The sequence below is a fragment of the Somniosus microcephalus genome, chromosome 15, assembly GCF_052327205.1.
Source record: "Somniosus microcephalus isolate GS21.2 chromosome 15, FLI_Smic_1.0, whole genome shotgun sequence".
Taxonomy (NCBI): Eukaryota; Metazoa; Chordata; class Chondrichthyes; order Squaliformes; family Somniosidae; genus Somniosus; species Somniosus microcephalus.
This window is the reverse complement of record NC_141001.1, coordinates 72,072,651-72,098,113: the sequence shown is the minus strand read 5'-3', so window position 1 is coordinate 72,098,113 and position 25,463 is coordinate 72,072,651. Positions and strand designations below refer to the sequence as shown.

Below are 25,463 nucleotides of genomic sequence, written 5' to 3'. Positions count from 1 at the left end.
AAGGCTACAGAGGTGGTCCCTTTTTCTAGGGGCACACCAATATAACATAGAATACAAAGGATCAAAACAGCATGGGAATGCTGACGGTTTATCGCGCCTACCGTTGCCAACGGTAGAAGAGGCACCTACAGTAGACCCAGTGGAGATGTTCCACTCTACCATAGTCGAATGTCTACCAGTAACAAATTCTGCCATTGAAAGGGAAACGAGAAATGACCCGACTCTCTCACGAGTCTACGATTTAACAGTGAAGGGATGGCCAGCACATGGCGAACCACTGTTGCCAGCATTCTCGCAAAGAAGAGAACAGCTGTCAGTGTGCCGAGGAACCTTGATGTGTGGATCCAGAGTGGTGATTCCACCCAAACTCCAGGATAAAGTTCTAAAGGAGCTTCACGAGGGGCATCTGGGTGGAGTGAAAATTAAGAACCTAGCCAGGGCGTTTGTATGGTGGCCAGGTATCGATGGAGACATCGAAGAAATGACCAAGAGCTGCCTAGGATGCCAGAAGGTCCAAAACGCTCCACCACAAGCCCCTCTACATCCATGGGAGTGGCCCTCATCTCCATGGCAAAGGGTACACATCGACTTTGCTGGTCCATTTATGGACTCAATGTTCTTAATCGCGGTTGATGCACACTCCAAGTGGCCGGAGGTAATAAAGATGTCCTCCACCACCACGGAAAAAACCATCACAGTATTAAGGACCATAGTTGCCAGGAATGGGCTGCCTGAACAGATCTGTTCTGATAATGGACCGCAATTTGTGTCCGAAGAATTCAGGAAGTTCTTAAAAAACAATGGGGTTAAGCACTACACGTCCGCCCCATACCATCCCGCCACCAATGGATTGGCTGAAAGGTTTGTCCAGACCTTCAAGAAGGCCATAAAGGCCATGGGTAATGAAGACATAAAACTTCAGCATAAGGTGGATAACTTCTTGTTTGCATACAGGAATGCAACACATATGGTTACAAACCAAACTCCCGCCATGATGTTCTTCAATAGAAGCCTAAGATGCCGGCTGGATTTGATCAAGCCAAACATCAGAAGGGACGTGGAGAACCGGCAATTTCAAGGCATGAATGAAAGGCCAACTAGAACCTTCCAGATAGGTCAACAAGTTTTGGCCCGGGACGACCGTACCGAGAAATGGCAGCCTGGAACTATTTGCACACGACTAGGACCGCTGATGTATACCGTGGACATTGGAGAAAGCATAATAAGGCGCCATGCTGACCAAATCATAGAGTCATCCGAAAAGGGACAACCTACACCACAACTCTATACGCCTAATGATGAAGTAGAGATACCCATAGTATCTACCTCCGATCCGGTGATACTGGAACCAGATGAACCCGACACTGGCATTCAAGCCGAATCAGCCTTGCCAAAAGAACCTACTGCACCACCAGAAACTACTACACCACCAAGGCGTTATCCGGACCGAGTCAGGAAGCCTCCAGAGAGACTGACTTATAATTGATTAACTGCAGCAATGTGTAGAATATTGTTCTTGTAACATGTAATTAATGATTACTTAAAATATTATGTACTGGTTGGCTAAAAGGGGAGGAATTGTAGTGTATGTGCCTTTAAGAGCCCCCTGTGTACTGTAATGCCGGTAATGGCCACTCGGGCTATATAAGCCTGTATATTGTGTTGTATCAGTTAGTTCACCTCCAGACTTTGTTCAGTAAACACCTGTGAAACCAACTCCTGCCTTCAGTGTCTCTATTAACACACGGACACAACAATTGGCCTTTATAATCCCATTTTAACAGGCGCTTGCCTGTTTAACCCTTTTCCCACGTAAAACGCGCCTGGTGGGGATCACGCCTGTGAAACCTGGCGTGAACACTATTGGCTTGCTGACTATCAGCTGCAGGTCTAACATTAAAGTGGAGATTTGATCAGTCATCATTTGCAGGTGGCAGGACTTTGTTGTCTCAGGTCTGGGGGAACTTTTAGAAGGCATAGCCACAGCTGTGGATGTTTGGAGCCTGACACCCATCTCCAGTGTGACCTCCTGCGAGACCCTTCTCGCCACCCTCACTCAGCGCTTCCTCAACTGAGGCACCTACCAGAAGCATGGGAGGCCTTTTTTTCCTTCCCCTCTTTGCATTGGAGGACCTCCAGCCCCATTCGCTAAATGACACATGCCACAACTGCAGAACTTGCCATCAGAAATTTTATTTACAATAACCAACTGATGGCATTTTTAAAATAAACACAACATTTCACCCAAGTGACTACCCTTGTGACTATTAGTGCTTTATTTTCGTCTTACGTGTGCTCCTACGTAGTTGTTCCCCTGTGGCTTCAGCAGATGTGGAGGCCCCTTGCTCACTTTCCTGCTGCTCCTATCTCGACACCCTTGGCCCGCGTCCTCTGGGGTTGTGAGCCTGTGAGGGCTCACCAACAATCTGCTGCTCCTGCGGCTGTGCAGGGGCTGAGACGCCAATCTCAGTTGGGTGAGGACTCAGCTGGGGCTCTGACCGAGGGCTCTGCAGTGGCATGGAAGTGTGAGTGCTTGGAGAGGAGCCCCCACTTCCTTGAGGTCTGCCACCAACCTCCCTCTCATGGGTCAGGTTCCCCCTCAGTGCCTGCAAGTGGCTTGAGAGCAGCTTGCTGCACATCAGAGGGGCCATGGGAACCCGTTTCTACAATGGCAGTCCTACTCAGAGGGCCTGCCATGAAGGTCTGGTTTCTCTGTTCAATAGCTGACCATCGCTCCTCCAGAGATGTCAGTCTATTCTGAACACTCACCATGTTTTCAACACTCTGGCGACTTAGCTCCTCCATGGCCGTAGCCATCCTCTCCTCTACTGTAGCCATCCTTTCCACGGAGGTTGCCATCCTTTCCGTGTCGATGCGTTCATGCGCCAATGACTCCACAAAGGCTCTGCTCATGTTCGCTATGGACTCCTCCATTCGCTCCACACTCGCAGCGACCCTGGAGGCAAAACCTGCCAGAGACTCCTGCATCTGTGCATGGAGTTCCATCACCTCTGATCTTACGGATGGACCCAGAGGCAGAGGGTCGACATGCAGCTGAGCCGAGCTGGCAGAGTCCTGCGCCCTCCGACTAGGACTCTCCACTGCTGTCCCTGTCTCCACAATTTGCTGATGCTCACTTGTGAGCTGTGATACACCAGGTGACAACTCTACTCTATGTCCCAAAGCTCCCACCGAGGTGTGAGTGTCTGTGCTGGTGCTGGGTGCGCTTATTTTTGATGATGCTGCACCCTCAGAGGTTGCAGATTCCTCTGAGGAGTCTGGCTGCTCAGGCTCTTCCTCCTGCACCGTGGGGACGGGGGCTCTCGATGGTCCTGTGGGGTCGTCAAGGAAAAAGTTAGAGATGTGATGCCAAGGTTACATGCACAGTACATTTTGCAGATGATCATAAGTCCATATGATGTAGCTTCAGAATCATTATCAGCGACTCATGCAATGCCAATGAGAGAGATGGAAAACTATTCTGTCACCAGCTTGAAGGGATGCTCCTGCCTGTCCTTCCCCAATGTCCACATCTCGGTCAGCCCCAGCAATCTCCAGGACACCTTCCTCCCAGGGAGTGAGCTGGGCTAATGAGGGCAGCTCTCCTCCTGTCCTGGCTCGCTCTCTCCTGTTGTGAGCTCTCTTTTCCTGCAATGAGGGAGACAAGTGGAGGTTGAGTGAGAATGAAGGAGTGAGTGCAGAGATTGCATAGCATAGATACTTAGAAGGAGACAAAGATGGAGTGAGGTTGCAATACCAAGGGCCCTCCCTGTGTTGTCAGTTGTGTTCAAAGCATCAGAGTGAGTGGGAGTGTGAGGGCTGCATGGTGGCATAGTTCTGTGAATGTGAGCATAGAGAGAGAGGGAATGGGTAAGGGTGCATGGATGTGAGTGTCTAGTGGGATGTGCAGGAAGAGATTGCTAAAGCTGAGTGCTGGTGAGGAAAGGCAATGGGGATCAGATTGAGGGTGATGGAAACATCATACAGTACTTACTTTTCCAGTGCAAAGAAGGTCATGGAATCTTTTCCTGCACTGCAACCACGTTCTTCGTGTGAGCCCCAAGCAGTTGACTTGGCCTGCCACCTCTAGCCACACAGCCTTGGTTTGGCTGGGAGGCCTCTTCCTCCCTGAAGAAGGGAAGAGGACCTCCCTGTGGGCCCTAGCACCATCCAATAATGCCTGTAGTGAAGCCTCATCAAACTTGGGCGCAGATCTGGCCCTCCCGCGGCCGTTCCTCCTGCAGGCTCCTGTGCCATCTTAATGTTGAAGGTTGGAAGCCTGCAGAGGAAGCAAGGCTTGCTGTGAACCTTAAGAGCAGCAGCAATGATGACGTCTTATTCTGCGACTTTCTGACTGGAAATACTCAATTGCCAAGGCTTCCCACATGCTGGAAGTTAATTGGTCAATTGTGTTAAATTTGTATCAATCTCACAGACCCATTTACAATCATGTCGGAATCACTAAATTCGGGGAAACCGCCAATTCCCCGCACCTGAACTAAAATCGAGCCCTACGTGTTCTGTAACTGCCTGTTGCATGCATTTCGTCACAGTCATACTTTGGTAACGAAAATTACATAGAATTTTACAGCACAGAAACAGGCCATTCGGCCCATCAGGTCTGTGCTGGTGTTTATGTTCCACATGTGCTTACTTCATTTCACCTTATCAACATACCCTTCTATTCCTTTCTCCCTCATGTACTTATCTAGCTTCCCATTAAATGTATCAATTGTATTCACCTCAACCATTCCATATGGTACTAAGTTCCACATTCCACATTCTCACCACTCTCTTAGTAAAAACGTTTCTTCTGCATTCCTTATTGGATTTATTAGTGACAATCTTATATATATGATTCCTAGTTTTGGACTCCAGCAGGCTTAGCAGGCCAATGAAGGGAAAGCCGGTTGAAGAGCACGTCAATGTATGAAGTTTCATCTGTCAAAATTTGACAGATGAATTGTCATCGTTTGACAGCTCTGTGAAGCTGTCAAACAGTGACATTCTCTGCAGTTTGATGAGGTCTTGCATACAAGGCCTCATCAACCTTCTTTCTTTTACAGAAATGAGATAATTGTTGCATCTGAGAATGCAACGGACATCTCTCATCTGCAACACGGAGGTCCAAGACTCTCCACATACAAACCGACTGAAGCCTTTGAAGAAAACTTTTAAAAACACTTTGCACTTACCTCAGATACTCACCTCTACATTCTTGCACTCATCACTTACCTTCACACCACACTTTTGCACCCCGACCCCCGCAGACCCAGTACTTGCCTCTCTGAGCTGGCATGTTTTGGAGCCTTCAGGAAGCCTGCACTTGTGAGGGCAAAAAGGGGATAATCCTATTTTCTGCCTGTTAGCACCTGCCCCCAAATTCTGCCATTTTTCCGGCAGTCCCGCCTCCAAATCCGCCTCCCCAGGGCTGGCAAAATCGCCCCCATCCTCTCTACCTTATCAAACCCCTTCATAATTTCAAAGACCTCTATCAGGTCACCTCTCAGTCTTCTGAAGAAGAGTCCCAACCTGTATAGTCGTTCCTGATAGTTGTACTCTCTTAGTTGTCATCCTTATAAACCTTTTTTGGACTTTCTCAAGTGATTCCATATTCCTTTTGTAATATGGAGACCATAACTGTGCACAGTACTCTAAGTGTGGTTTAACCAAGGTTCTATATAAGTTTAACATAATTTCGCTGCTTTTGAATTCTATTCCTCAAGAAATGAACCCTAGTGCCTTGTTTGCACTTTTTATAGTTTTGGTAACCTGCATTGCTACTTTTAATGATTTGTGGATCTGTACCCCTAGATCCCTTTGCGCTTCTATCCCATTTAGACACTTATTTTCCAAGGAGCAGGTGACCTCCTTATTCCTCCGACCAAATTGCACCACCTCACACTTACCTATATTGAAATTAATTTGCTACTTACACACCCATTCTGCAAGTTTGTTAATGTCTTCTTGTATTTTGTCAGTCTTCCTCAGTATTAACTAAATCCCGCAGTTTGGTGTCAATTTTAATTATAGAAACATAGAAGATAGGAGCAGGAGTAGGCCATTTGGCCCCTTGAGCCTGCTCCGCCATTCAATTCGATCATGGCTGATCATCCAAATTCAGTACCCGGTCCCTGCTTTCTCCCCATACCCCTTGATCCCTCTAGCCTTAAGAAATATATCCAACTCCTTCTTGAATATATTTAATGAACTGGCCTCCACTGCCTTCTGTGGTAGAGAGTTCCACAGGTTCACCACTCTCTGGGTGAAGAAATTCCTCCTCACTTCTGTCCTAAATGGCCTATCCTTTATCCTTAGACTGTGTCCCCTGGTTCTGGACTCCCCGACCATCGGGAACATCCTTCCTGCATCTAGTCTGTCCAGTCCTGTTAGAATTTTATAAGTTTCAATGAGATCCCCTCTCATTCTTCTAAACTCCAGTGAGTATAAGCCCAATCGACCCAATCTCTCCTCATACGTCATTCCTGCCATCCCAGGTATCAGCCTGGTGAATCTTCGCTGAACTCCCTCCATGGCAAGAACATCCTTCCTCAGATAAGGCGACCAAAACTGCACACAATACTCAAGATATGGTCTCACCAAGGCCCTGTACAACTGCAGCAAGACATCCTTGTTCCTGTACTCAAACCCTCTCGCTACGATGGCCAACATACCATTTGCCTTCTTAACCGCCTGCTGCACCTGCATGCTTACCTTCAGCGACTGGTGCACAAGGACACCCAGGTCTCGTTGCACTTCCCCTTCTCCCAATCTATTGCCATTTAGATAATAATCTGCCTTCCTGTTTTTGCCACCAAAGTGGACAACCTCACATTTATCCACGTTATATTGCAGCCATGTTTCTGCCCAATCACCCAACATGTCCAAATCATCCTGGAGTTTCTTGACATCCTCCTCACAGCACACACGCCCACCCAGCTTTGTGTCGTCTGCAAATTTGGAGATATTACATCTAGCTCCCTTGCCTGCCACTCGGAAAAAGACCCGTTGATTCCAAATCTTTGCTTTCTGTCTGCCAACCAGTTCTCTATCCAAGTCAATACCTTGCCCCCAATCCCATGTGCCATAACTTTACACGCTAATCTCTTACGTGGAACATTATCGAAGGCCTTCTGAAAGTCCAGATACACCACATCCACTGGTTCTCCCTTATCTATTTTACCAGTTACATCGTCAAAAAATTCCAGTAGATTAGTCAAGCACGATTTACCTTTTGTGAATCCATGTTGACTTTGTCCGACCCTGTCACTGTTTTCCAAGTGCTCTGCTATTACATCTTTTATAATGGACTCTAGCATTTTTCCCACTACCGATGTCAGGCTTACCGGTCTGTAATTCCCCGTTTTCTCTCTACCACCTTTTTTGAATAGTGAGGTAACATTTGCTACCCTCCAATCCATGGGTACTGTTCCAGATTCCATCGAATGTTGGAAGATGATCAGCAATGCATCTACTATTTCTAGGGCCACTTCCTTAAGTACCCTAGGATGTAGATTATCAGGCCCTGGGGATTTATCGGCCTTCAATCCCATCAATTTCCCTAACACCATTTCCCTACAAATACTGATTTCTTTCAATTCCTCCCTTTCATCAGACCCTACGTTCCCCGGCATCTCTGGGAGGTTATTTGTGTCCTCCTTTGTGAAGACAGAACCAAAATATGTATGTAGTTGGTCTGCCATTTCTTTGTTCCCCATTATAAATTCCCCTGATTCTGACTGCAAGGGACCTACGCTTGACTTCACCAATCTTTTTCTCTTCACATATCTATAAAAGCTTTTACAGTCAGTTTTTATGTTCCCTGTAAGCTTACTCTCATATTCTATTTTCCCCTTCTTAATTAATCCCTTTGTCCTCCTTTGTTGAATCCTAAATTGCTCCCAATCCTCAGGATTATTGCTTTTTCTGGCCAATTTATATGTCCTCTCCTTGGATCTTATGCTATCCCTAATTTCCCTTGTTAGCCACGGTTGAGTCACCTTTTTTGTTTTATTTTTATGCCAAACTGGGATGAACAAATTCTGTAGTTCATCCATGCGGTCTTTGAATGTTTGCCATTCCCTATCCACCGTCAACCCTTTGAGTGACATTCCCCAATCAATCCTACCCAACTCGCACCTCAGACCATCGTAGTTTCCTTTATTTAAATTTAGGACCCTAGTCTCTGAGTCAACTACTTCATTCTCCATCTTAATGAAGAATTCGATCATATTATGATCGCTCTGACCCAAGGGGCCTCGTACAACAAGATTGCTAATTAATCCTTTCTCGTTACATAATACCCAGTCTAAGATGGCCTGATCTCTGGTTGGTTCCTTGACATATTGGTCCAGGAAACCATCCCGTAAACACTCCAGGAATTCCTCCTCCACAGTATTGTTACTAATTTGGTTAGCCCAATCTATATGTAGATTAAAGTCACCCATGATGACTGCTGTGCCCTTATTGCACGCTTCTTTAATTTCCCTTTTGATGCCATCCCCAACCTCTGCATTACTGTTTGGAGGTCTATATACCACTCCCACTAATGTTTTCTGCCCCTTGGTATTTCTCAATTCTACCCATACAGATTCCACATCATCAGAGCTAATATCCTCCCTTATAATTGTGTTAATCCCTTCTTTAACCAGTAATGCTACCCCACCTCCCTTTCCTTTTTGCCTATCTTTCCTGAATATCGAATACCCCTGGATGTTGAGTTCCCAGCCTTGGCCATCCTTGAGCCACGTTTCCGTAATCCCAACCAAATCATATTCGTTTACCTCTATTTGCGCAGCCAATTCATCCACCTTATTATGAATGCTCCTCGCATTAAGACACAAAGCCTTCAGGCTTATTTTTTTAACGCTCTTAGACCTATTAGGATTATTATTTACTGTGACCATGTTTGATTTAAACCGTTGATTTCTCTGACTGCCACTTTTGTTTTTCTCTTTCCTTTCTTTTCCTTTTATCCTTGTTTCCCTTTCCTCTGTCCCCTTGCTCAGGTTCCCAACCCCCTGCCATCTTAGTTTAAACCCTCCCCCAGAGCACTAGCAAACACTCCCCCTAGGATATCAGTTCCAGCCCTGCCCAGGTGCAAACCGTCCGGTTTGAACTGGTCCCACCTCCCCCAGAACCAGTTCCAATGTCCCAGGAACTTGAATCCCTCCCCTGGCACCATTGCTCTAGCCACGTATTCATCTGAAATATCCTTCTATTTCTACTCTGACTGGCACATGGCACTGGTAGCAATCCTGAGATTACTACCTTTGAAGTCCTATTTTTTATTTACCTCCTAACTCCCTATATTCAGCTTTTGGGACCTCATCCCGGTTTTTACCTATATCATTGGTACCTATATGCACCACGACAACTGGCTGTTCACCCTCCCCTTCCAAAATGTTCTGCAGCCGCTCTGACCCTGTACACTGACCGCTTTTGGAGGCGGGACTCCCACTTGTTGGGTTTCAGTCCCGTCTCCAACAACGTCTGGCCAACCCACGCTATTTTCCCTTGATTGACCCTGTTAAGCCCACCCTGCGGGCTTAGCAGGCCAATTAAGGGAAAGCCGGTTGCAGAGAACGTCAAAGTATGATTTTTGACAGATGAATTGTCATCGTTTGACAGCTCTGTGAAGCTGTCAAACAGTGACATTCTCTGTAGTTTGATGAGGTCTTGAATTCAAGACCTCATCAAACATCTTTCTTTTGCAGAAATTAGATGGTCAGTGCAGTCAGTGTACAGGGTCAGAGTGAGTGAGTGCGGTCAGTGTACAGGGTCAGAGTGAGTGAGTGCGGTCAGTGTACAGGGTCACTGTGAGTGAGTGCGGTCAGTGTACAGGGTCACAGTGAGTGCGGTCAGTGTACAGGGTCACAGTGAGTGAGTGTGGTCAGTGTATGGGGTCACAGTGAGTGAGTGTGGTCAGTGTACAGGGTCACAGTGAGTGAGTGAGGCCAGTGTACGGGGTCAGAGTGAGAGAGTGCGGTCAGTGTACAGGGTCACAGTGAGTGAGTGCGGTCAGTGTACAGGGTCAGAGTGAGTGAGTGCGCAGGTCCGCCTGCCTGCCGCTGCTGCTCTGAGGTCTACCTGGTCTCGGAGCCGCTTTTTAAACTGCCGCCGCTCAGCCTTCTGATTCCCGAGTCCAAATCATTTATGTAAATGGTGAACAACAGTGGTCCCAGCACTGATCGCTATAGAACACCACTTCCCACCTTCCGTCAGTCTAAGTAACTACCTTTAACCCCTACTCTCTGTTTTCTCTTTTGTAACCAGTTTGCTATCCATTTTGCTACTTGTCCCCTGACTCCACATGCTCTGACCTTAGTCATGAGTTTATTATGTGGTACCTTATCAAAGGCCTTTTAAAAATCCTTGCATATTACATCGACTGCATTCCTCTTGTCTACTCTTTCTGTTACTTCTTCAAAGAATTCAATAAGGTTGGTCAACCATGACCTATTTTGAAATCCGTGCTGACTATTCTTTATTATACTTTTGCTTTCTAAATGTTTTTCTATTACACCTTTGAGTAAAGATTCCAATGTCTTTCCTACCAACAGTATAACACTAACAGCTGTATAGTACCTTGCATTTGTTCTATCTATCTTTTTGAATTTAGGAATAACAGTAGCTGTCCGCCAGTCCTCTGGCACTATTCCCTTTCCTATTGAACTTTTATATATATGTGTACTAGTGCCTCTGTTATTCATTCCTTAGCTTCTTTGATATGTATGGATGCAATCCATCTGGATCCAGGGTTTTATCTTCCCTAATGTTGACTAGTTTATCAACTATCTCCCTTCTGTCTATCCTAAATTTCTTGATATCTTTTTTGATCTCTCCTTCTAATGTCATGGTCACCTTTTTAGTCTCCTTCAAAAAGTAACTTTTTGCCTTATTTTTCAAGGACAAGACAGCCCATAACCGTTGGGTGAGCTGCAACAGGTGGCAACCCTGCAGACTTTTAACCTCACAACCCATATCAGGATGATGAATTCAAACTCCTGATAAAAGAAATAACTTGCATTTATATAGCACCTTTCACATCCTCAGGACATACCAAAGCACTTTACAGCCAGTAAAGTCCTTTTTGAAGTGTAGTCACTGTTGTAATGAATGAACCGTGGCAGTCAATTTGCACACAGCAAGATCCCACAAACAGCAATGTGATAATGACCAGATAATCAGTTTTTTTTTGTGATGTTGATTGAGGGATAAATATTGGCCAGGACACCGGGAATTACTCCCTTGCTCTTCTTCAAAATAGCGCCATGGGACCTTTTATGTCCACCTGAAAGAGCAGACAGGGCCTCAGTTTAATGTCTCACCCAAAAGATGGCACCTCCATCAGTGCAGCACTCCCTCAGTTCTGCACTGGAGTGTCAGCCTAGATTTTGTGCTCAATCTCTGAAGTGGGACTTGAACCCACAAACTTTTAACTCAGAGGTAAGAGTGCTATCCACTGAGCCATGGCTCACAGTGAGGCCAAAGAAGGTGTCAGAGATGAAGGGCTGGATTTTCATTCAGGAGTCGGGTCGGAGGCGGGACTACAACTTTCGGGGTTGTAGTCCCGCCTCCATCGAGATGTGGCCAATCCACGCGATTTTAACTTGATTGACCTTGTTGATCCCGCCCAGCGGGCTCAGCAGGCCAATTAAGGGCCACCCGGCAACAGGTGATGTCACAGACTGAAATTTCAAGTCAAGAGGTTTTGACAGATGAAATATCAGCGTTTCACAGCTATTTGAAGCTGTCAAACACTGACAGTCTTACTTCTAACCTGAGTCCTTCTCCACAGACTCAATTAGAAATCTCTCCTGCACAGAAAGCTGAAGGCTGTCACTTTTGACAGTTCGCAGCCATTCTGCTTTCTGTGCCGGTGAGATGAGGGACTCCTGAGACCTAAAGGAAGGAAGGCTGAAAAGGTAAGAAAAGGTCATTTAAACTTCTTTAAACACTTTAGACACACCAAACACACTTACCTTTGCACTCATGCACACATCACTCACCTGAACACTGACATCTCGACCCCTCCAAGTCCTTCAACCCGACGGCCCATCTCGCAAACTTGGCATGGTTTGCAGCTGTCGGGAATCCCACACTTCAGCATTAAAAATAGGGATTAGGCTAAAAACTGCCTGTTAACTACCCGTTAACGGGCAGTTAATTGGCACTATTCCCTTCTCGCCTCGGGTAGGCGGGTCCCAGTGCGGGGCGGGTACCCGCCTCCTTTGAAACTGGCATGGAGGCGGGTTGGGTGCGGGATGGGGTTGGGACCCCTGATTTCGTGATTTTAACCCCCCACATGCCTCCAATCCCGACTCCACGGCCCAATGAAAATCCTGCCCGAAGAATTAGAAGGGCACATACATTCTGCTACCCTTCCTTGTCACCGTTTTATAAACCACATTAACAGTCAGTGAACCATATCATGAAACCTCATGTCACTTTCACTGAAAGTGAAACATGTGAGCTGACATGTGAGCGGCATTCCTCAGGAGACCATTCTAACCTCTCAGCCTCTTTTCCTCCTCTGCCAGCAGGAGAGGATTCAGGCCCCGCCTCATCCAGCAGTGCCAGCACCTTACAGCATGTGCCATCACTCACTCTGTCCCTCCCAAGCACCAGCTCAGAGATATCTAACTTTGAGGAGTAAGAGAGTGAGCCAAAGCGTAGCACTGGGTAACATATACGATTGAGCAGGAGCAACTGCTGGTGGCACATGAGGAGGGACACATTGCAGGCTGGAGAGTAAGGATGCGTTGCCTCTTGGCTGAAAAACCTAGATCTCAAGGGACCTGCTTTTAATAGCACAGTGCGTCAAGCGTTGGCACAGGAATTGAAGGGAAGGGGCGTATCACATGGTGTGTTGTGGCTAAGATAGAGATGCCCTCTAGTAGCATGTGCAGTACATTGGAGGATGGTTTCACAATACTGCAGTCCACCAATTGTGTGGTAGCACCAAGGACATTTGCAGTGGAGGCCCCAATGACAAAGATCTAAGGGCTGACTGCTTGTTATTTTCATACAGCCTTAGTAGTTCCTCACTGGAGATTTATCTGCCTACTTTCCTCACTTCAATTCATATGTGTTGAGTTCTGATTTATTGCTGTTTTATGAATAAGAAATTGACCAAATGAGGTGTATATTCGGTGCATAATTTGCATGTCGTATGTGACATTTGAAGTATGACACAAGAACCATGATGCCTGATGGGTGACGGAGACATGTGCTAAGCGTACAATTTTTATATATGCACGAGCTGATCTCCATGGTATTTTTCACTCTAAGTCACAGGATGTGGTGATTTATAAGATCAGGGACATTAAACCATGTCAAGTATAATGTTTTATTCTGTTGCTAGAGTGCCAGTATGTGTCTCTCCAAGGCCATAAGGTATAATTGTGCTGCGTTCTTGGAATCAGTGCTTGCGTCAGTGAGAGGTCAGAGTGGCATTTTTGCTCTTACAGACATTCTGACTCCTAGGCCATTAAAATAAGTTCTATGGCTCATACCACAGCGTGCCATGCCACCACCTCCCACCCGAAAGAGAGAGAAGCAAAAAGAAGAGCTAAGGAAATGGTAGCAAAAGATAAACACAGAAAAAGAAGCGGAAGAGGAGAGACAGAGAGAGAAACAGTAACATGAAGATAACAGAGCCAGGTAAGAAAGAGATTATATTCTCTGGCATATCATGTGCAATGTCATGACAGATACACTAGTATATTATAAACAGTACATCCAGTGAATGCAGACGTGACACTCCAGAGGCCACACTTTATTAACAATGATATGTGCTTCTGAGCTGCAGCTTAAAGCTGATGAGCACATTCCAGTCTTCAATGTTCCCTGCCTAACAAAAATTAAACTGTAAAACAAAAGCAAAATATTGCGGATGCTGAAAATCTGAAATAAAAACAGAAAATGCTGGAAATGCTCAGCAGGTCAGGCAGCATCCGTGGAGAGAGAAACAGAGTTAACATTTCAGGTTGATGACCTCTCATCAGAAATTAAAAATTAAGCTCTGATTAATCTTGATGTGGAGATGCTGGTGTTGGACTGGGGTGGACAAATGTAGGAAGTCACACAACACCAGGTTATAGTCCAACAGCTTTATTTGAAATCACAAGCTTTCGGAGCGCTGCTCCTTCGTCAGGTGAAGTGAAGAGATGCATATAGGCACAGCATATATAGTCAGAGAACACTGCCAGATGATTACAGGTAATCTTTCTAACTGCCCTTTATCACACCTCGGCAGAGAGATAATCACAGCAATCAAAGGTGTGAATGGTGTCCAAACAGGTCAGTCAGGAAAACATTACATCAAAGAACAATGAGGTGGGGTCACAAGGGGTCAAATGTTATAGATGCTGGGGTCTGTATGAAAAACAGAAAAAACCCAAAAAACTTTGCTGGAAATCACAGCAGGTCTGGCCGCATCTGTGCAGAGAGAACCAGCCAATGATGACTTGAGTCTGGATGACTCTACGTCAGGTGGGGTTACATGTAGCGTGACATGAACCCAAGATCCCGGTTGAGGCCGTCCTCACAAAAGATTACTGATCAAGATAAGAAATCACGGGATTGGGGGTAATATACTGGCATGGGTGGAAGATTGGCTATCTAACAGAAAACAAAGAGTTGGGATAAATGGTTCATTCTCGGGCTGGCAATTAGTAACTAGTGGTGTTCCGCAGGGGTCAGTGCTGGGACCCCAAATCTTTACAATCTATATTAACGATTTGGAGGAAGGGACCGAGTGCAACATATCCAAGTTTGCTGACGATACAAAGATGGGAGGGAAAGCAATGAGTGAGGAGGACATAAAAAACCTGCAAAAGGACATAGACAGGCTAAGTGAGTGGGCAGAGATTTGGCAGATGCAATATAATGTTGGAAAGTGTGAGGTTATGCACTTTGGCAGAAAAAATCAAAGAGCAAGTTATTATCTAAATGGAGAGAAACTGCAAAGTGCTACAGTACAAAGGGATCTGGGGGTCCTGGTGCATGAAACACAAAAAGTTAGTATGCAGGTGCAGCAGGTGATCAGGAAGGCCAATGGAATCTTGGCTTTTATTGCAAGGGGGATGGAGTATAAAAACAGGGAAGTCTTGCTGCAGTTATACAGGGTATTGGTGAGGCCACACCTGGAATACTGCGTGCAGTTTTGGTTTCCATATTTAAGAAAAGATATACTTGCTCTCGAGGCGGTTCAGAGAAGGTTCACTCGGTTGATTCCGGAGATGAGGGGGTTGACGTATGAGGAAAGGTTGAGTAGGTTGGGACTCTACTCATTGGAGTTCAGAAGAATGAGAGGCGATCTTATCGAAACATATAAGATTGTGAGGGGGCTTGATTGGGTGGATGCGGTGAGGATGTTTCCACTGATGGGTGAGACTAGAACTAGGGGGCATAATCTAAGAATAAGGGGCTGCGCTTTCAAAACTGAGATGAGGAGAAACTTCTTCACTCAGAGGGTAGTAAATCTATGGAATTTGCTACCCCAGAGAGCTGTGGAAGCTGCAACATTAAATACATTTAAAATGGAGATAGACAGTTTCCTAACAGATAAGGGAATTAGGGGTTACGGGGAGAGGGCAGGGAAGTGGACGTGAGTCTAGATTCGGATCAGCCATGATCTTATTGAATGGCGGAGCAGGCCCGAGGGGCCGTATGGCCTACTCCTGCTCCTACTTCTTATGTTCTTATGTTTATGAGTGTGGAACTTGGTTATAAGTTTCTGCTCGACGATTTTGCATTGTCGTGTGTCTCGAAGGCCGCCTTGGAGAATGCTTACCCGAAGATCGGAGGCTGAATGTCCTTGACTACTGAAGTGTTCCCCGACTGGGAGGGAACACTCCTGCCTGGCGATTGTTGTGCGGTGTCCGTTCATCCGTTGTTGCAGTGTCTGCATGGCCTCGCCGATGTACCATGCTCCGGGGCATCCTTTCCTGCAACGTATGAGGTAGACAACGTTGGTCGAGTCACATGAGTATGTACCATGTACCTGGTGGGTGGTGTCCTCACGTGTGATGATGGTATCTGTGTTGATGATCTGGCATGTCTTGCAGAGGTTGCTGTGGCAGGGTTGTGTGGTGGCGTGGTCGCTGTTCTCCTGAAAGCTGTGTAATTTGCTGCGAACGATGGTCTGTTTGAGGTTAGGCGACTGTTTGAAGGCGAGTAGTGGAGGCGTGGGGATGGCCTTAGTGAGGTGTTCATCGTCGTCGATGATATGTTGAAGGCTGCGGAGAACATGGCGTAGTTTCTCCGCTCCGGGGAAGTACTGGACGACGAAGGGTACTCTGTTAGTTGTGTCCTGTGTTTGTCTTCTGAGAAGGTCTATGCGATTTTTCGCTGTGGCCCGTCAGAACTGTCGATCGACGAGTCGAGTGTCATATCCCGTTCTTACGAGGGCGTCTTTCAGCGTCTGTAGGTGTCCATCGCGTTCCTCCTCGTCTGAGCAGATCCTGTGTATTCGCAGGGCTTGTCCATAGGGGATGGCTTCTTTAACGTGGTTAGGGTGGAAGCTGGAGAAGTGGAGCATCGTGAGGTTGTCTGTGGGATTGCGGTAGAGTGAAGTGCTGAGGTGTCCATCTTTGATGGAGATTCGTGTGATTTCAAATAAAGCTGTTGGACTATAACCTGGTGTTGTGTGACTTCCTGATTAATCTTGCCCTCAGCCTTGGCTAAGTGGCAACTAAATTTGCTGGGTATTCAGAGTCTATTTAAGATCCCCACTAACTTCAGGCTGTAGCAAAACCTTTCATTTACTCTGTTCGATACAAATTATACCAGTACATTAAGTTATGAGTTAAGTATATGTGTATTTTTTTTAAATGCAGATGATTATTCATAAAAAAGATTGACCTTGAAGGCCCGGTAAGACCAAATGGGAGGTTGTTTTCTCTCAAACTGCTTTTTCAATGTATTACAGAAAACCACTAAAAATTGTACTTGCAATACAAGCTCAGTCCAGTTTAATTTTGACCACTTTAAATCAAAGGTGGTATTGGAAAACATCCAAAGTGGGTTAGACTCAGTGAACCACTGCCTGTGACTAAGGAGGAAGGAACATACTGACATTATATACTGTGACTCCAGTCACCCTATAAGTGACAAAACTGAATACTGTTTTCAGGTAAAATGATTTTGGTGTTAATGGCTAACTAAAAATCCTAGAACATGTCCCATAAACAAATCGAAATTGGACATCGCACATTCATCCTGGTAAAGCACATATAATCAATCAACTCAACTATTGTTATTGCCGGCATTTCTGTCTCTGTGTATTTTGCATCTTGCAGTTCACTGAAAAGTGGTGTCAAATAACCTCCAAAACACCAGGAATATGTTTTTGTTCTGCATTCCAGTTTAATTAGTATATAAGTACCTTATGAACTAAAGGAGGAGAGTTTAAATATTAACTAAGACGTCACTGGCTGATTTGAATATTGCCTCACATGTTCTACTACTTGTGTCCATCTACATTTGATTCTCAGGAACAGAAGATGGCTGACAAAGTCAGTGAATATTCTTTTTTCCAGTAGATTTTAATTTGCAGGTAAAGTGAATGGACTTTCTATATCCCTAAACTTAAAATTTGACTTAGCTATTTTTATTGCTTGTGTATGAATCTAAACTAAGGTTAGGGCAACGTGTTACTAGAAACCTGATCTCATAATGTCAGTCTGCTAATCTGTTTACTTTTCACAGCATTTGAAGTCCTATTATAGGTAAAACACAGCATTAAAAATAATGGGCCTGTTTTGCTAAAACACTAGAGTTAATTGTTCTTTTTGTTGAATCATTATTAAATTATATGCATTTAAAATCTTTAGCAAATTTGTGTACATCAGTGTGTGTCACCACTACATCAGTCTGCTGTTGCAGTTTTCTGGATTTTGTTACTGTGGTTATTTGCAATACTGGGCATCTTGGAATTACTACGGTCTCATATACTGAATAAATGGTTGTTTACAGGCGCATTTATAGCTCCGAGAATGTATCCAGCTCAGCCATACAGACCAAGACATCTGACGTTTTGATTCCTGGTCTGTGCTGTGTTAGAGGTGTTACAATTGGCTTCAGCACCCCGATTTAGGAAGGGGATAATTGGCATGGGTTCCCATTCTTGGCTGTAATCCAGCTACGACCACTGGAAGTTTGTATGGATGTTGAATCAGAACCAGATCAGACTTGGCTGTTGAATAGCACATTAATGCATATTGTCAAGGCTCACATGTGAATAATGGCCACTTAGGTGAAGTACCAGAGGGTGATATCTCTGTAGCTGTACCCCAGTAAATAATCATTGCCATCAGGAAAGGAAATGAGGGGAGAAGATTCTGAGTAAAGAAATAAAGTACAAAAACTTGCATTTTACAGCTTTAATATTTGATGTTAGCCATAAACAGTTGCTGAAACTGCATAATTCTGAAATACAGAAGGATGCTGCTTAAGTTCGGAGGTCTTGCTAATACTTGGGGTCCCTTAAGCTGCAGCTCAATATAGTAAAGAGTTATTTATGGGACAATTTCTCCTATGTCTGTTTTAACTTCATGTTGAGAGTCAAGAGCTGTACCTTTTGTATATTTTAGGAAAGTCAAATATTTAACATAGATTCTTGTCTGAATGTCAAGATATAAATTAGCAATATGCTGTGTATTATGTAGCTGCTAAGTCAGGTGCCCTCTTGGCTCTCTTTTACTGTACCTGGTTAACTGGGGTTGGTAAGTTAAAACAGAGCAAATCTTAAAAGACAAAGCTCAATGAAGTTTTTTACTTTAGTTAAACAATTAAACTTGCAATAAAACGTGCAAAATAATATTTTCAACAATGTGCTGTTTTCCTGATAATGTTTCGGTCAGCATACAAAAGCTTAACGTTGAGATAGGTAGACTAGTTACCCATTTCACTCCAGGCTACAGCAGGCATCTGTTCCAGAAATCTTGTCATTTTTGGACATGCTTGGATGTAAAGATCTATTACGGTATAAAAGGTGCTGAAATTTGCTAGGGAATACAAAAAATGAAACGTATCATGTGCTGAAAGAAAATGTAAAATGTATACATTATGAAAATGTTTGCAAAATATGGGAAGGCAAAGGAATTTAGACTGTTAATCAGTCATTGAGGGTATCAACAAGACTAATTATTTACTGGGATCATCTCATAAGGTGAATTAACACTGAAAAAAATACTCTAATCTTATATAGATCATTGGTGATATTTGGAACACTATGTGCAGTTTCGGGCATGCTACATTCAAAAATACCCTGATATTTTAGAGAATGACAAGGATGATGTGGCAAAAACAGAAATTTATTTTATGTGATTTTAAACATAGCTAGGGTTGGAATAGAGGTTGTTCTGCTTCACTAAGATTCAAAATGTAAGACAAAAGGTGATTAGTTTGCGAGAAAGAAGGAAATGCCTTTTGTTCATAAATCAATTCAGATAAAGATACTTTGATCCTGACCCAAAAAGTTCAAAGCATGTTATTTCACGCAGCTTGACAGATGTAGATGTCAGTTCTCTGGTTCTCCAGCAACTGTGATTTAACTGCTGGATGCAATGGCATCATGCTCTTGGTCGCCAACCAAATGGAAATCCATTGTGAAGTGTTGTTTAGGATTAGTCTCATGCATTACTATTTTGATGACTAGCAATCAAAGCTGATAGATGGCATCATCTTCAAGGAATATGCCTGAACGCTAAAGGAAAATATCCTTATAATCTAGAAACTATCGCATGGCCTTTAATTTTTTTTATCTGCCTGACCTCTACACAGAACAGAAGAGCGACGCTCTGTAAGAAAAAGAATCTTATGGATATAACATCAAATACTTTGTTGAGAGACCTTGAACTCTGCTTCGTGCATGTCATGTAAGCTTGATTACTGCACTGAATAGTTTCTTGTCAGTCTTTGTGCTTCTCTATATTATTTGATCTGTAAATATGTAAATGTAGGCAGTGATCTAGCAAACATCCTGAATGTCTATGCGATGAAGTTGTTCCATGCTACCATTGAAGTTGTCACTAATTTTAGCCATTCAACTGTGCACAAATGCATAAAGCATGCGATCAATATATCGTACTATTAGAACAAGCAATTTGATCTCCTTCCCTGTGGACTATCGGCTCCAGCATGATAGATCACAGCAGTTTTACAGTGGCAGGATTCCCAAAGGACCAAGGAGTCTTAGATTGCACTCATGCGGCTCTACAAGGTCTGTTGCTCCAGGTAACGGGAAATATTTCCACTCTTTCAATGTGACCAGCAGCACATTGTTATACAAGGGAATGCTCACTTCTCTAGGATCTGCCATGAAGCCTTCATTTAAATCAGTCCATCATGCCAGTTATCTTTAACCCACAAAACAATGGCCTGGGTTAGCTTCTGGGAGATCAAGGCTATTCTCTGCAATGATGGCTCATGAAATCTGACGTGAACTGAACATAATGAGGTCCTTTCATATACCAGAGTGAAAGCTGAGCACACCATTGGCATGGCTTCAAGTGCCTGATTGATCTGGGGGCATCCTGAAATATATTCTTGCAGCACAACTCTGCCTTACTAAGAGACCTCATCGTAGAGGCACTGGAGGAGGAAGCAAGGAGAGCAGCAGTAGCCTGAAGAGGATATGGAAGCTGTTGCCAGTCGCAGGAGGCATTTATGCCACTCTCATACATGAGTCATTTTCTTCATTTCCATATCAACCACTGCATTAACAATGCCATCATCTGCAGACCCTTCTCTGCATGTAACTCACCAAGCTCCCATTCACGCTACCTGATGAAAGCAACTTCCAAACCTTTCCAAGAACAATTAGACCTGATTTTGCAAATACAGCAAAATTGGGTCTGCACACCTGCTCCCATAGGGTGGCGGGGGGGGGCGGGGTTGGTGGGGGGAGGTGGGGGGGGAGGGTGGCGCGTGGCGGGCCATGCAGTTTTAATCCGACTCCTACTTTGAATCAGCTACAGGCACAGGAAAAGCTTTCCCAGAAAGCTTGGCCTGTAGCACATTTGGTTGGGAAGTGCAAAATCAGGTGAGGAAACAGCTTCAGCTCACCATTAAAGGGAGTTATGGTAGTGACAAAAAGTGAACCAATTGAGGTAAGTTTTGTCCTCACCACTGGGCAGTAATCTAACAGAGTGACTTCCTGCCCGTAATAGAAGCCGCCCGATTTTCATTCCGGCGAGGATGAAAATTTACACTATTGTTTCCAGTAGTATAGTGGAGACATGTACGTAACACTGCTCTCTTTGATGCTGAAGAGTTGAAGGTCCTGTTGCAGGAGGAGAAAAGGAAGGTGCTCTTATTTTGGACTGAAGGCCACTCTCCAGTAAAAATACAGCTGGCAGCTGCATGGGGGGAGGTCGCCAAGTGAGTCAATGCAGCCACCCAACTCCTTCATACCTGTCTGTTAATGAGGAAGAGGTGTGTGCTGCTATCAGGAACAAGGCAAAATTGAGTGCGCTCCTCACATCTGTACACATTTCGAATGAGGTCCATCAAGCAAGACACAGATGTAAGTTGGGAACTGCCACACTCTCTTTGAAGTGCCATTGCAAGCATAGTACACAACCCTTTTGCTCGCACTGTTCAATGTATCTAAGTTGCATGGCATACGTTTGTTGATGGTGGAGGTGGTAGCTGAGGATCAGCAAACGGATGGTGATGTGTCCAGGATGAGGTGCTCCTTTGCTGTTGGGGGGCTTCTCAGTTGACTCAGCAGCCATGGATGCGGAGGATAGCCTGTTCACCTAGTATTTAATCTCCTTCAAATAGTCACTGTGGACTACCGCATAATGAAAGCATCATGATTGCTTCCTGGAGAACTGCCACCAACATATATGATGCCATTTCTGTGTTCAGATTCTTCCGACATGTCCAGGTGCAGGCTCTGGGATAGTGATGGTTGTGACCTGAATGCTTCAGCGATCATTGCACTGACATTTGTTGACCTTCAGAATCTCATTTATGCAGTACGTTTGGAACCCCCAAACAAATTTCCACGCTGACCTCTTTCTCCTCCAGTGCGATGTCCATCTGGAGTGGGGGCAGAGATTTGCCACAGCATAGTGTTACTTTGGCCTCAGTGCTGCAGGTGTAAACCCTAAAATTTGTTTTACATTTTGTTTCAAATTTACCATCATTTGCCTATCATAACAATATGCCTGCTCATATATGGAAACAGCAGGGGTGAGCAGGGAGATGTCAGATTGGCTCCTGTTGCAATTCCCTCCCAAGTCCACCCGACTAGACAATCTAGGCCCCTCTCTGAATATTACTGTAGCTAAAACAATTCTGTTGATGCCTGCCCCTTTAAGCTGCTGCAGTCTTTTAATCCTGCAGCTGCACAGTGTTTCTTTTCCAATGAGGTTGACTCTGGAAATTGCACGAGTGTCACCTCTCCACACCACTTCCATTCAGGCTCACGCCTGAGTGGAATCTCCAAGAATCGGTGTCAAAAATGGGAAAAAGTGTTTATTCCCCAGTGGTAACATCACTCAACTTTCTGTGCATGAAAATCCACCAAAGAGAAAAAAAACAGACTGTCAGCACAAACACTTGGGCAAGACTTTGTTGTGAAGATGGAACCAAATTCAATCTGTTTATTTCCAGCTTTGGTATAAGATTTTTCTTATATATTAGATGGCATACCAGGTAGCAGCTGGTAACAAGGTCATATTGCTGATGCCAAGGTTTTGATACCAGACGAATATAATAGAGTCAGCTGAATGCTTTATGCTGCATTCCTTTGGTACAAAATGCAAATGACTTCCAATTATATATCTTTGATGTGCATATCGTTATCAGCTTTAACATGGTGTGCATTACCAATACATTTCTGGTTCGAACTGTACCAGTTTCTGAAAAAATTGTTAATCCTGTGCATTATTGTGTTTATCGAGTAAAAATTTATTTTAATGATTTTTGGAACTGATGATGGTTACTACAGGGTGTGACTTAAGCCTTCTGTGTAGGTGGCAATAGAGCGGAAAAGGACAATTGATCAGAATTTGTGTGAACCTGTGAGAGGTAATAATTTGCATACATGTGACAGGTAATCATTTCCATTGTAAACTGACCTGTTTATCTACATTCACTGATGAGGTTTTGGCAAGCTTGCCACTTATGCAAGAAGGAGACAATGTTGTGCTTATAAACTCTAGCAGGAATGAGCCAAGTGTAGTTCACTGTGAGCTGCAGATGACTGGAGTTTAATGCTTAGAAGATTTTGGTAGCATTTTAGTTACAAAACTAAAAATATAACTGTGGTTTTGACATTTTTACTTCATTCAGAGAAACTCTCTGGTCTTATATGTTCCTTTAATTCTAATTGACATTATTCAGTACATTGGGAATAACATCCTTATGTATGCTGATGGCACCCAGTTCAACTTCTCTGTAGTACCTTCAACTCGATATTAAGTTGTGCTACGTTCCTCCAATCTAATCTTGACAAGATTAAAGCCTTCTCCCTGACTGCTTACTCAAGCGGAACCAGAGAATGCCAACCTTGCTGTCCTGTTAAACCCAGCTCTGAGCTTCAACCTCATATCCAATCAATCATCCTCCATCACCATTATTAATATGTGAGCCCAGACAATAAGCGCTGGCTGGTTATCTTTACCCAGCATTCAAACAAGCACATTTCCAGCATGGGTCACTGGATGATGGCATGAGCAGATATCCCAGATGGTTTTCCCTTCCTTAACCAAGGGGCGTTTGGATTTTCCTGGTCTGTATGGCTCGTTACTCACTTGATTTACTGACTGAGCTACTGGGAGAGCTTGCTGTCAATTTAGAAGCTTTCCTAAAACCACCATTCTGCGGCTTCTCTATGTTTCCCGCCAATTGCTGTTGTTGAATCCACACCTCAGTGTAGATGAGACAAATTTGGTACAAAAAGTTATATTGCAAATGGTTCTTCAATAAAATGTGGTATAAAACATGTTTTGGAAAAAGATTACTTGGCTCTTGCTGTTCCCTGCCATGTTAGGGAGCTGTGTAAATATTGATAACCACTTGGACTGTATGAGGCACACCATAATTTCTCAATCACTATAGCAGAAGAAAATTTTTGGTCGAGCCAAATGGATTACTATTGAGGTGCAGTGACTACTGTTAGTCAACAGCCAATTTGTGCACAGCAGGATCCCAGAAACAGCAAATGAATGAGTGATGATCTGTTTGTTGGTGGTGTTAGCTGAAGGAGGGGTGTTGGCCAGGGCACCAGGATAACTCCCTGCTTTTCTTCAAATACTGCTATAGGATCTTTAACATCCACCTTTCCAAGACTTCTGCCTCCCTCAGTGACTCATAATGATCAAAGATTGAAAACATTGAATACTACCCTCTATCATGATCCGTGCCTTGCAGACAAATCAGGAAGTGGTGTATGAATGTAGCATAACCTGTTCTTTCTGCATTAAACTATCAGAAGTACTAACTTAGAAATCCTTTGTTGTTGGCAAATGTCAAGGGTTATGGATTATCCACAACACCCTGTGTGTCAGGTATAAGTTGAAGCTGAGAAAGCCTCAGGTGCCACAGCACTTTAATATTTTTCTTTGCTTTGTTGGCAAATGTTTGTAGATATTTAATAAACCTACAAGACAGCTGCTTGCATCTCAATTTACAAAGGCCTGCATAATATCCTCTTTGTAGCCTGAAGTATAGACCACTTAGGATATGTATGTTGTTGTCTAATTAAAGAACTGAAATTTAATAATTATTATTTAAAACATTTCCTCTTCATCATAATTTAAGACCATAATATAATCATCCAGTTTTGTAAGTGGAAAGTAAATATAGCATGTCTAGCTTGTGGTAACACAAGCACTTGGCTGATGAATATTTCTATTTATTTTCTTTCTCAGTTTATCTGACTCAGTGAATGCTTCTCCACAAGTTGGAAAAGGATATTCGGAGATAGTTGAGTGAGGAGGGAGAGGGGACATAACCCATACTTTAAAAAATGGAGTAGTTGTGTCTACATTCACTGAATCACTGGTATACATTGCACTGGTCTACAAGTTAGAATGTTGTTCATTGATTATAGTTCAGCATTCAATACCATTATCCCCTCCAAGCTTGTCAACAAGCTCAGTGAGCTAGGACTTAACACCTCCCTATGCAACTGGATCCTGGACTTCCTGACGGGCAGACCCCAGGTGGTGAAAATAGGCAGTAACACCTCCTCAACACTGATCCTGAACACGGGAGCTCCCCAGGGTTGTGTGCTCAGCCCCCTTCTGTACTCCCTGTTTACTCACGATTGCGTGGCCACGCACAACTCCAACTCCATCATCAAGTTTGCTGATGACACTACCGTTGTAGGCCTGATCACAGATGGCGACGAGACAGGCTACAGGGAGGAGGTAAGAGCTCTAGCAGAATGGTGGAAGTACAACAACCTCTCCCTCAACATCAGCAAAACAAAGGAGATG

General features: G+C 44.2%; 1 protein-coding gene across 4 annotated transcripts in view; it reads left to right on the top strand.

Moving 5' to 3' along the window:
- Nucleotides 1–17,470: 17,470 nt before the first annotated feature.
- syt19 (synaptotagmin XIX) overlaps nt 17,471–25,463 on the top strand; it is a 95,677-nt gene continuing 87,684 nt past the window's right edge. For 2 of the 4 annotated variants that reach the window (XM_086008006.1, XM_086008010.1), the window contains exon 1: nt 17,471–17,563. The gene's annotated coding sequence lies outside the window, so the exon portion shown is untranslated. The remainder of the gene's footprint in view (nt 17,564–25,463) is intronic. The other 2 variants (XM_086008007.1, XM_086008008.1) reach the window with 1 other exon arrangement.